Source organism: Trichechus manatus, unplaced genomic scaffold, assembly GCF_000243295.1.
Source record: "Trichechus manatus latirostris isolate Lorelei unplaced genomic scaffold, TriManLat1.0 scaffold00043, whole genome shotgun sequence".
NCBI lineage: Eukaryota > Metazoa > Chordata > Mammalia > Sirenia > Trichechidae > Trichechus > Trichechus manatus.
In genome coordinates this window covers 6,366,036-6,375,551 of record NW_004443979.1, presented here as the reverse complement: position 1 = coordinate 6,375,551, position 9,516 = coordinate 6,366,036, and the positions used below count along the sequence as shown (strand labels likewise).

Below are 9,516 nucleotides of genomic sequence, written 5' to 3'. Positions count from 1 at the left end.
TGTTCAATACTTAAAAGGACTTCTATCTTCCCTAGAAACCCTAAAATATAAGTTCATAAGTACATGGAATGGCCCACTGGAAGAAGTTTGCCACTTCTATTTAATGGAAGATTTTGTCTACATAAAAGTGTTCCAGAGGAAAATACTGTCCTAGCACTGGGAGGAAGCCTTTCAGGTGATGCTAATCACCCATATAACTATCCGAGTGAAGGAAATACACAGTTGGATTCATGCTTCCCATGTGAATGAAGCTAGTACTTCAGGAGGACTAGACCTTGGTTCCCACGAAGGATTTGAAATTTAAGTTTTCTAGAATAACCAATATTAGTACTGAACTCAAGTGAAGAAGGTATTCTGGTGAATTTATTACTATTCTCCACAGACTGCCTTCTTGCCCTATTCACAGTAGTAGTTACTTCAATTACTTTAAGAATCACATTTTAGTTTACACTAAAAGTCAAAATTAAGAAAAAGTCATTTTAACTTTAGTTTTATATTTAAGTGATATTATTGTAAAGGCCAAACAGTGAACTGACTAATGGCTACAAAATTCAATATTCTGCTTGTGGTGATATAATCACCTTCAATTTAGTGATTTTGTAAGAGAAAATTATATTCATGTATTCTGTTGTAAAATATTATTTGCCTTTTAGCTTTTTAAAAAAATGTAACAAAAAATTCAAATTCCTTTTAAACACGTTGTAAAGGCCTTGGGAAACAAAATTTGAATCTCCAAAAATGCACTAAATAATTGAAATAACTGCTACCATGAATAGGGCAGGAAGGCAGTCTGTGGAAAATAGTAATAAGTTGACTAGAATGCCTTTTTCAGTTGAGTTCAGTACCAATATCAGTTATTTTAGAAACTTAAATTTCATATCCTTTGTGGGAACCACAGTCTCATCCTCCTGAAGTACTGGCTTCATTCACATGCGAATAAAATTAAAAATATTTAACATCAAAAAGAGAAAAAGAATTACCTTTTACTAGAAAACAAAACATGTTATTTGTTACACTACCTTTTCTCTCTGTACTTCCAGTAATGGTTCCAACAATTACTTATTTCTGATCAGTTCTATTTTGCACTTCCAGTATAGACATGGTCTGGACTTATATATTCAACAACTAAAAATTGGCAGAGTAAAAGCGAGACCATCTTCATTACTAATTTTTTATGATAACTAAGTAAAAACAACTAATACACATCCAGATATTCAAGCCCTAAGTTTGACACGCAAAAAAAAAAAAAAAAAAACACAACTTTGTTAACTGAGTTGATTGGAGGCTCCTTAACTATACTACGATCAATAGAAATGTATAGTAACCTATCTAGCAAATTCTCTGACCTTTATGATGGGAGAGATTTTGTTCAATAAATCTACGGACAACTGTAAAGCTGGTAATACCAATTTACACCCAAACTGGCAGATTCTTTATTCACACAGACAAGCAAGCAAAAAACTCTTATATCTGAAGTAATTATGATCTTTTATTTGGGCTCAACTTACAAAGTCTTCAAGCCAACAATCACCTTATGTTAAAAGACTGTGTTGTTGTTATTAGGCACTTTTGAGTCGGTTCCGACTCACAGCAACCCTGTGTACAACAGATCAAAACACTGCCCAGTCCTGCGCTATCCCCACAATCGTTGCTATGTTTGAGCCCATTGTTGCATCCACTGTGTCAATCCACCTCACTGAGGGTCTTCTGCTTTTTCCTTGACTCTCTCTCTACTTAGTCTTTAAAAGACTGAAGACATCCTTAAAAGCTAGAGAGTAAGTCTTATGGAGAAGAACTGATGCATTTGAATTATGGTGTTGGCAAAGAATATTCAATATACCATGGTCTGCTAGAAGAATGAACTAATCTGTCTTGGGAGAAGTACAACCAGAATGCTCCTTAGAAGTGAGAATGGTGAGACTTCGTCTCAAGTACTTTGAATGTTACCATGTGGGACCAGTCCCTGGAGAAGGACATCATGCTTAGTAAAGCAGAAGATCAATGAAAGAGGGGAAGACCCTCAAAGAGATCAATTGACACAGTGGTTACAACGATGGGCAACAATTGTGAGGATGGTGCAAGACCAGGCAGTGTTTCCTTCTGTTGCACACAGGGTCACTATGAGGCAGAACCAACTCAATGGCACCTAACCAGTCTTATGATAACCACCCTTCTGTGGGTTTGTCATATTTTGGTGGTTTGCATGTTGCTGTGATGCTGGAAGCTATGCCACTGGTATTTCAAGTATCAGCAGGGTCACCCATAGTGGACAGATTTCAGTGAAGCTTCCAGACTAAGACAGATCTGAAAATTAGCCAGTGAAACCTTATGGATCACAACAGAACAGTGTTTAATTTACCTTGCTTTGAACATGTCATAAGGAGGAATCAATCGCTGGAGAGAGACACGAAATTTGGTGAAGTTAGAGAAAATTCAGGGCCCTCATTATTAACCCATACAAGGGACACAGAATAGGACAGTTAATGTATGGGAAAACACATTATTTAATATTGCATCTCCATTAAGAAATTAACTATTAAAACTATGTCCAATCTGCTACAACAGACCTCTTTAAAGTGTTTAAAAACAAAGATGTCACTTTGAGTACTAAGGTGCAAGCACCCAAGCCATGGCATTTTCAATCGCATCATATGCATGCAACAGAGGGACGGTGAATAAGGAAGACCAAACAATGCCTTTGAATTATAGTGTTAGAGAAAATATTTAATACACCATGGACTGCCAGAATAAAGATTTCTTAGAAGCAAAGCTGGCAAGACTTGTAGCAGGTACATGAGATACACTATCAGGAAAGACCCGTCCTTGGAGAAGTACATTGTACTTGGTAGAGTCAGCCAAAAAAAAGAGTAGAACCCAGTACAAAATGTTTTATTAACATAGTTGTCTGAAACAATGAACACCAACATAGCATCAGTTGTCAAAACCAGTGTGTTGCCCCCTTGTACACACACGCAAAAAAAGAATTCACAAATACTAAACTCTCAAATGTTTTCACCATATTGAACAACCAGGAACAACGCAAACGAAGTTTCCTGCTACCACAAATTATGCAATCGAATTTCCCACATTTGGGGAAATCACAGGGGTCTGCACACCCGGATAAAAGCTCCGCTCTGAGAAAACGATCTTCGTAACCCTATTGCCTCTCTTGTCAAATAAAAAGACATTTCTTTTACCGCCTCCACTCAAACCCTCGTGGGCCCCACGCTCTTTATACACGGTCACTTTTCTCACGCCGCCACCGCACCCTTGCTTGCTTCCTCAGCGCCCCTTCTTCCAACCTCACAAATCAGAAAAGTAACCTGGAACAACTGGATCTTGCCACCAGCAGGACGTGAGAGCCCAGGCTGAGCAGGACCAGCGGGCTCTGCGCACCCTGCTAATCTGCATACGCCCCGCCCAGGTTATGATGTCTCCAGTCATCTCTCTGTTGTCCCTGCTCCGGACCTAAGAAGATCCGGGAGAGATCCGGGCGCGGCGGTGTGTCCGCAGCCTGTAGGGGAGGCTGGAGAAAGGGATCTCGCGGTCCCCGCCGCCCGCCTGTGGAAGGACCCACCGAGGGCATGTTAGGTCAGGGCTCTGGCTTGGTGTCGCCTTCATCCCAGCAAAAGCTTTCAGCCTGAACTCATTAAGTAATCGAAAACTCAGGAAAGGCCTTTTCCCAGGTTTACATAGTGTTAAATCGCCTTAATATCAAATCGGTAATGTCCGTCCGTGGCGTCTTCCTGAGTATGTGACATAACCGCTTCAGAATACGTAGGAATATGTAGCCTAACTTATTTACGCCGGAACGAAAACTCAGATTTCTGACCTTGAAGAAAGAAAACTAGGGTAAAGGGCGAACCTTTAACTGCAGCCAAGTGGTGTTTCCATCCCTCTCCCGGCCTCAGTGGGAAGGGTCAGGGCCCATCGGCCTTCTCTCCTCAGTACTCCTCCAGCACCACACAGGGTGACCCCTCAGCATGCTCTCTAGTCCTTTTTTACTTACACTGAATTCCCATAATTTTGTGATCATACAAGATAACCTTGCACCTGCGACCTGGGCGAAATCTGGTTCCGGGCCCCTTTTGTATTCTGATCGCCTCTTTGATGACGTTGAGAATTCGTCCATTCAACAATTGTTTATTGAGTTTCTACCACGTGCCAGAGGATCCCTGGTGGTGCAATGGTTAAGCGCTCGGCTACTGACAGAAAGGTTAGCGCAGACCCACCAGCGGCTCCGCAGGAGAAAAGACCTTTTGATCTGCTTCCGCAAAGATCTGCAGCCTAGGAAACTCTGTGAGGCAGTTCTACTCCATTATACAGGGTCACTCTGAGTCGGAATTGACTCCACTGCAATGAGTTTGGTTCGGTTTGATGAGTCGGAATCTACTCCACTGCATACAACAACGCCAGACACTGTTGCGCATCTGTAAACATTCTAGTGAGGGGAGTGGGAGAAAACGGACACAATAAAAGGTAAATTAATTTGTGTGTTAGAAAAGATGTTGTTAGGTGCCATCTAGTCGGTTTTGACTCATAGCGACCCTAAGTACAACAGAACAAAACACTGCCCTGTCCTGCACCATTCTCACAATGGTTGCTATGTTTGAGTCCATTGTTTAGAAGATGTTAAATGCTATGAAAAAAAATTGAAGAGGGAAAGGGAGGTCAGGAGTAGGGTAATGGGTATGTTGCCTTGTTGAATAGGGTGATCAGAAAAGGCCTCACTGAGAAAGTGTCTTATGAGCAAAGATTTAAAGGAGGTGAGGGAGTTAGACATGGGGATACCTGGGGGAAGAGCACCCCAAACACAAATCATCTACAGCAAAGGCTCAAATCAGACTGTGTTTGGAGAACAGCAGTGAGGCTCTGTGTCTGGAGCAGTTAGGGAGTGTTGTACAAAATTAGGTCAGAGAGTGACTGGGTGGTATAATCTGATACATATTTTAAACAATCCTTAAACATGATTTGAAAAAAAGATTGAACAACAACAAAATCATTCTGGCTCCAGTGATGGCAAGGCTGATCACAAGGAGACCAGTTAGGAGGCTATTGCATAATCCAGGCTAGATAGTGGCTGCTTGAACCAGGGTGAAGTAATGGAGCGGCTGATTCTGGAGTTACCTATAATAATATCCATTTGTTAAACCCTTACTGGATGAATAGAAGAGGCAGGCATGTGAGAAAAATATTGTGCCTGCCTTTGACTTGTCTTTTTCTGGTATCTATAAAATGATCACATTCTCCTAAAGTGAGAAGGGGCTGAATGAGGCTGGACTGGTGGCTGACGGTGTGCGTAAGCTAGTGGACCGTCCCCTGTCCTAGGGCTGTTTTTGAAGCTCTCACCTAGGGGCTCAACACAATGGCCTTAATGAAATTACTGTTTGTCTTAGGCTGGGTTTTCTAGAGAAGCAAAACCAGTAAAGCATATAAATATATAGAAAGATTTATATTAAGGAAATGGCTCACACAGTTGTAGAGGCTGTAATGTCCCAAATCTATGAGTCAGGCTGGAGTCTTCTCCTGATTTATGCAGCCACAGGGTCTGGCGAACCCAAGATGAGCCAGCAAGACAGCAGATAAGCTGCTAGCTCAAGTCCCAAGAACCAGAGGCCAGATGAACAGGAGCCAGCAGGAGGATCCAGTGTGAGCAAAAGCCCACGAGCCTTGCCAGAAAGTTCACCTATATTGGATGCAGGCCACACCCCCAAGGAAAATCTCTTTCAACTGATTGGCTACTCACAGAAGATCCCATCATGGAGGTGATCATGTTATATCAGATCTCATTATGGAGGTGATCACATACAACTGCCAAACTACATCATGACTGCCAAGCAACTGAGAATCATGGCCTAGCCAAGTTGACACACAACCTCAACAATCATACTGCTGAAGCTGAAAGATGAATGTTTCCATCTCTGATTTCTTTGTAAGAACATAGTACTAACTTTGCATGTGCTCAGAGGTAGAACCTGGGAACATACTAGGAAACTTTTTTTTGTGGGGGGGAAGGACATCTGGTAGCTTTTTATCAATTCAATAAATCAGCAAATCTATTAAGAGCCTATTGTTCTAGCCAACTGTAGATGAAGCAGTCAACAAATTAGAATCCCTGATGTCATGGAGCTTACATTCTAGTAGGTGAAATTAGACAGGTAAATACATAGTGTGACAGTTAAGACTGTGTGTCAATTTAGCTGGGCCATGATTCTCAATAGTTTGGCAGTTATGTAATGATGTAATCACCTCCATGATGAGATCTGGTATGAGCAGTGTCTTAGTTATCTACTGGTACTATAACAGAAATACCACAAGTGGATGGCTTTAACAAAGAGAAATTTATTCTCTCACATTGCAGGAGGCTAGAAGTCCAAATTCAGGGTGCCAGCTCCAGGGGATGGCTTTCTCTCTCTGTTGGCTCTGGGAAAAGGTCCTTGTCATCAATTGTCTTAGTTCTCTAGTGCTGCCATAACAGAAATACCACAAATGGATGGTTTTAACGAAGAGAAATTTATTTCCTCACAGTCAAAGTAGGCTAAAAGTCCAAATTCAGGGCGTCAGCTCCAGGGAAAGGCTTTCTCTCTCTCTTGGCCTTCTCATCAGTGTTTCCCTGTACTAGGAGCTTCTCAGCGCAGGGACCCCGGTCCAAAGGACGCACTCTGCTCCTGGCACTGCTTTCTTGATGGTATGAGGTCCCCCTGTCTCTCTGCTCACTTCTGTCTTTTGTATCTCAAGAGATTGCCTCAGGACACAATCCAGTCTTATAGATCCAGTCCTGCCTTACTAACACAACTGCCACCCATCCTCCCTCATTAACATCATAGAAGCAGGTTTACAACATACAGGAAAATCACGCAGTACCAGGAATCATGGCCTACCCAAATTGATACACACATTTTTTGGGGGACATAATTCAAACCATGACATCAATCTTCCCTGGTCAAGGAGCTTCTCAGCTCAGGGAACCCAGGTCTAAAGGACAAGGATGAGCTATTCTCCTGGCTCTTGTTTCTTGGTGGTATGAAGTCCCCACTTCTCTCTGCTTGCTTCTCTCTTTTATATGTCAAAAGAGATTGATTTAAAACACAACCTAATCTTGTAAATTGAGTCCTGCCTCATTAACATAACTGCTGCTAATCCCATCTCATTAACATCACAGAGGTAGGATTTACAACACATAGGAAAATCACATCGGATGACAGAATGGTGCACAATCACACAATACTGGGAATCATGAACTAGCTAACTTGACACACATTTTTGGGGAACACAATTCAATCCATGACGAGCAGCAAATCAGTTGAAAAGGAGTTTCCTTGGGGGTGAGGCCTGCATCCCAATATATATGTACTTTCTGGCAAAGCTTGCTGGCTTTTGCTCTGCTCTGGATCCTGCATTCTGCTCATCATCATCTGACTCAAAATCATTTCTTTCCATGGCACAAAAGTATACTTTTTTTTGAAGGCACCCTAACCAGACTAAGACAAGCAGGACTTGAGCCAGCAGCCTGCCATCTTACTTGCCAATCTTGGGTTCATCAGCCCCTGCAATTACATGGTCAGGAGAAGCCTTCAGCCTGACACCTGACCACAGACTTGGGACTTTCCAACCTCTACAACCGCATGAGCCATTTCCATGATATAACTCTCTCTCTGTATATATATATATACATATAAGGGTAAGTTAAAAAAAAATTGCTACTAGGGTTCAAGTTCATACATGCACAGGTTTGTTCCAAACAAAACGTGTTTAAACATGTCTCTGTTATTACTGGATGGCTGCAGACAAGTTCTCTTAGTAATACACTTGCCTTAGTCTGTTTTGGGTGCCTTCAAAAAAAAAGTCAGGGCTAATATCAAGTTTTTAACAAAACTTAAGTGGACTTCTGCCCAAATCACTGAAACTTTGCAACAAGTTTATGAGAATGCTGTCCCACATAAAAAACGGTTTTTAGATGGATCATGCATTTTAAGGGAGGTCAGAAAGACCTCAAAGATCAGCCAAGAGAGGGGAAAACAGCTCAGAAGGTTATGGTGACTGTTTTTTGGGATTCCCAAGGGGTAATCTTGACAGATTTTCCTGAAGGCCACAGGGCTATCAAGGGGGCTTATTATGAAGAAGTTTTAAGAAAACTAAAAACTGCATTGGTGAGAAAAAGGCCAGGAAAACTGCACCAAGGAATTTGTTTCCATCATGACAATGTACCTGCTCATTCTTCAGGGGTAGAAAGGGCTGTCCTACAAGAATTTCGCTGGGAAACCTTACCCCATCCACCCTACAGCCCTGATCTTGCCCCTTCAGACTTGTTTTTGTTCCCAAAATTCAAAGAGCATTTAAAAGGAACATGATTTGAGTCCCTGGAGGATGCCAAAACTGCCATTTTGACACGGTGTAAACTGAAGAAAGCACAGTTCTTCAGGGGAAGGGTTAGAGCTAAGATGGAAACACTGCCTTCAGAAGTGTATAGACCTAGATGGAGAATATGTCGAGAAACAATATATTTTGATATTTTTGCTTAATAAAGGTTTCTATAATTTTGTAGCAATTCTCTAGAGAACCCAGCCTAAAACATACAGTATGTTAGATCAGTGCTCCTTGAACTTTAATGTATAGAAGCAATTGGGGATCTCACTAAAATGTAGATTCTGATTCAGTAGATCTTGCAAAGTGGGGTACTGAATATTCTGCACTCCCAACAAGCTCCCAGGTGCTGCTAGCCAAGGATGAGACTTTGAGCAGCAAGATGATAGGTGGTGCTAAGTACTGTGGAGGGAAAAAAGAGGCAGGAAAAAGGTACAGGTAGAGTGCGTGTTGAGAAGGAAGGTTGCTGAGTCTTTGGAGGGGGCTTAAGAATATGGCACAGGTTTCTTAAAGATTTTCAAGTCTATCCTAGTTCGGCCAGACAACCAACGCAGGAAGCCTTTTCAAAGGTACCAACCAATCCTCCAACAATGTCGGAGTGCAGTATTTGGGCCAGGAAGTAGCAAGTATGAAGAGTTAGGAGACAAAAGAAATGGTTTACAGTTTTCCTTACAGTCTGGAATTCTCTCAAGTAAAACAGAGCAGTAAGCCCTGGTAGCACAACGGTTACACACTCAAAAGTTTGTCGGTTGGAACCCAGAGGCTCCACGAGAGAAAGACCTGTAAATCAGCAGCTGTAAAGATTACACCCTAGAAAACGCTACGGGACAATTCTACCCGGTCACATGGGGTCCCTATGAATAGAAATCCACTCCACTGCACCTAACAATAAGAAAGCAGCAGCTCACTGTTGTTAAGCACAGAAGTACAACACGGAAATGTGAAACAACGTTTTAACAGCAATGTTGTTACTAGGTGCTGTTGAACCGGGTTCCCTATATACAACAGAACGAAACATCGCCTAGTGCTACAACATTCTCAATCCTCACAACAATACAGAACGAGACTCGCTAATCAAAATTCTCATGCGGTATCACAGTACAAAGAGTTCCAAATACACAACTAATTTCCGTATACAGCACGTTAAGCCTA

At 41.9% G+C, this 9,516-nt stretch overlaps 1 non-coding gene across 1 annotated transcript; it reads right to left on the bottom strand.

Moving 5' to 3' along the window:
- Nucleotides 1-3,028: 3,028 nt before the first annotated feature.
- On the bottom strand, nucleotides 3,029-3,184 carry LOC111820589 (U1 spliceosomal RNA). The gene has a single exon (XR_002824125.1). It is a non-coding gene; the product is annotated as a U1 spliceosomal RNA (small nuclear RNA).
- Between the last annotated feature and the right edge of the window lie 6,332 nt (nucleotides 3,185-9,516).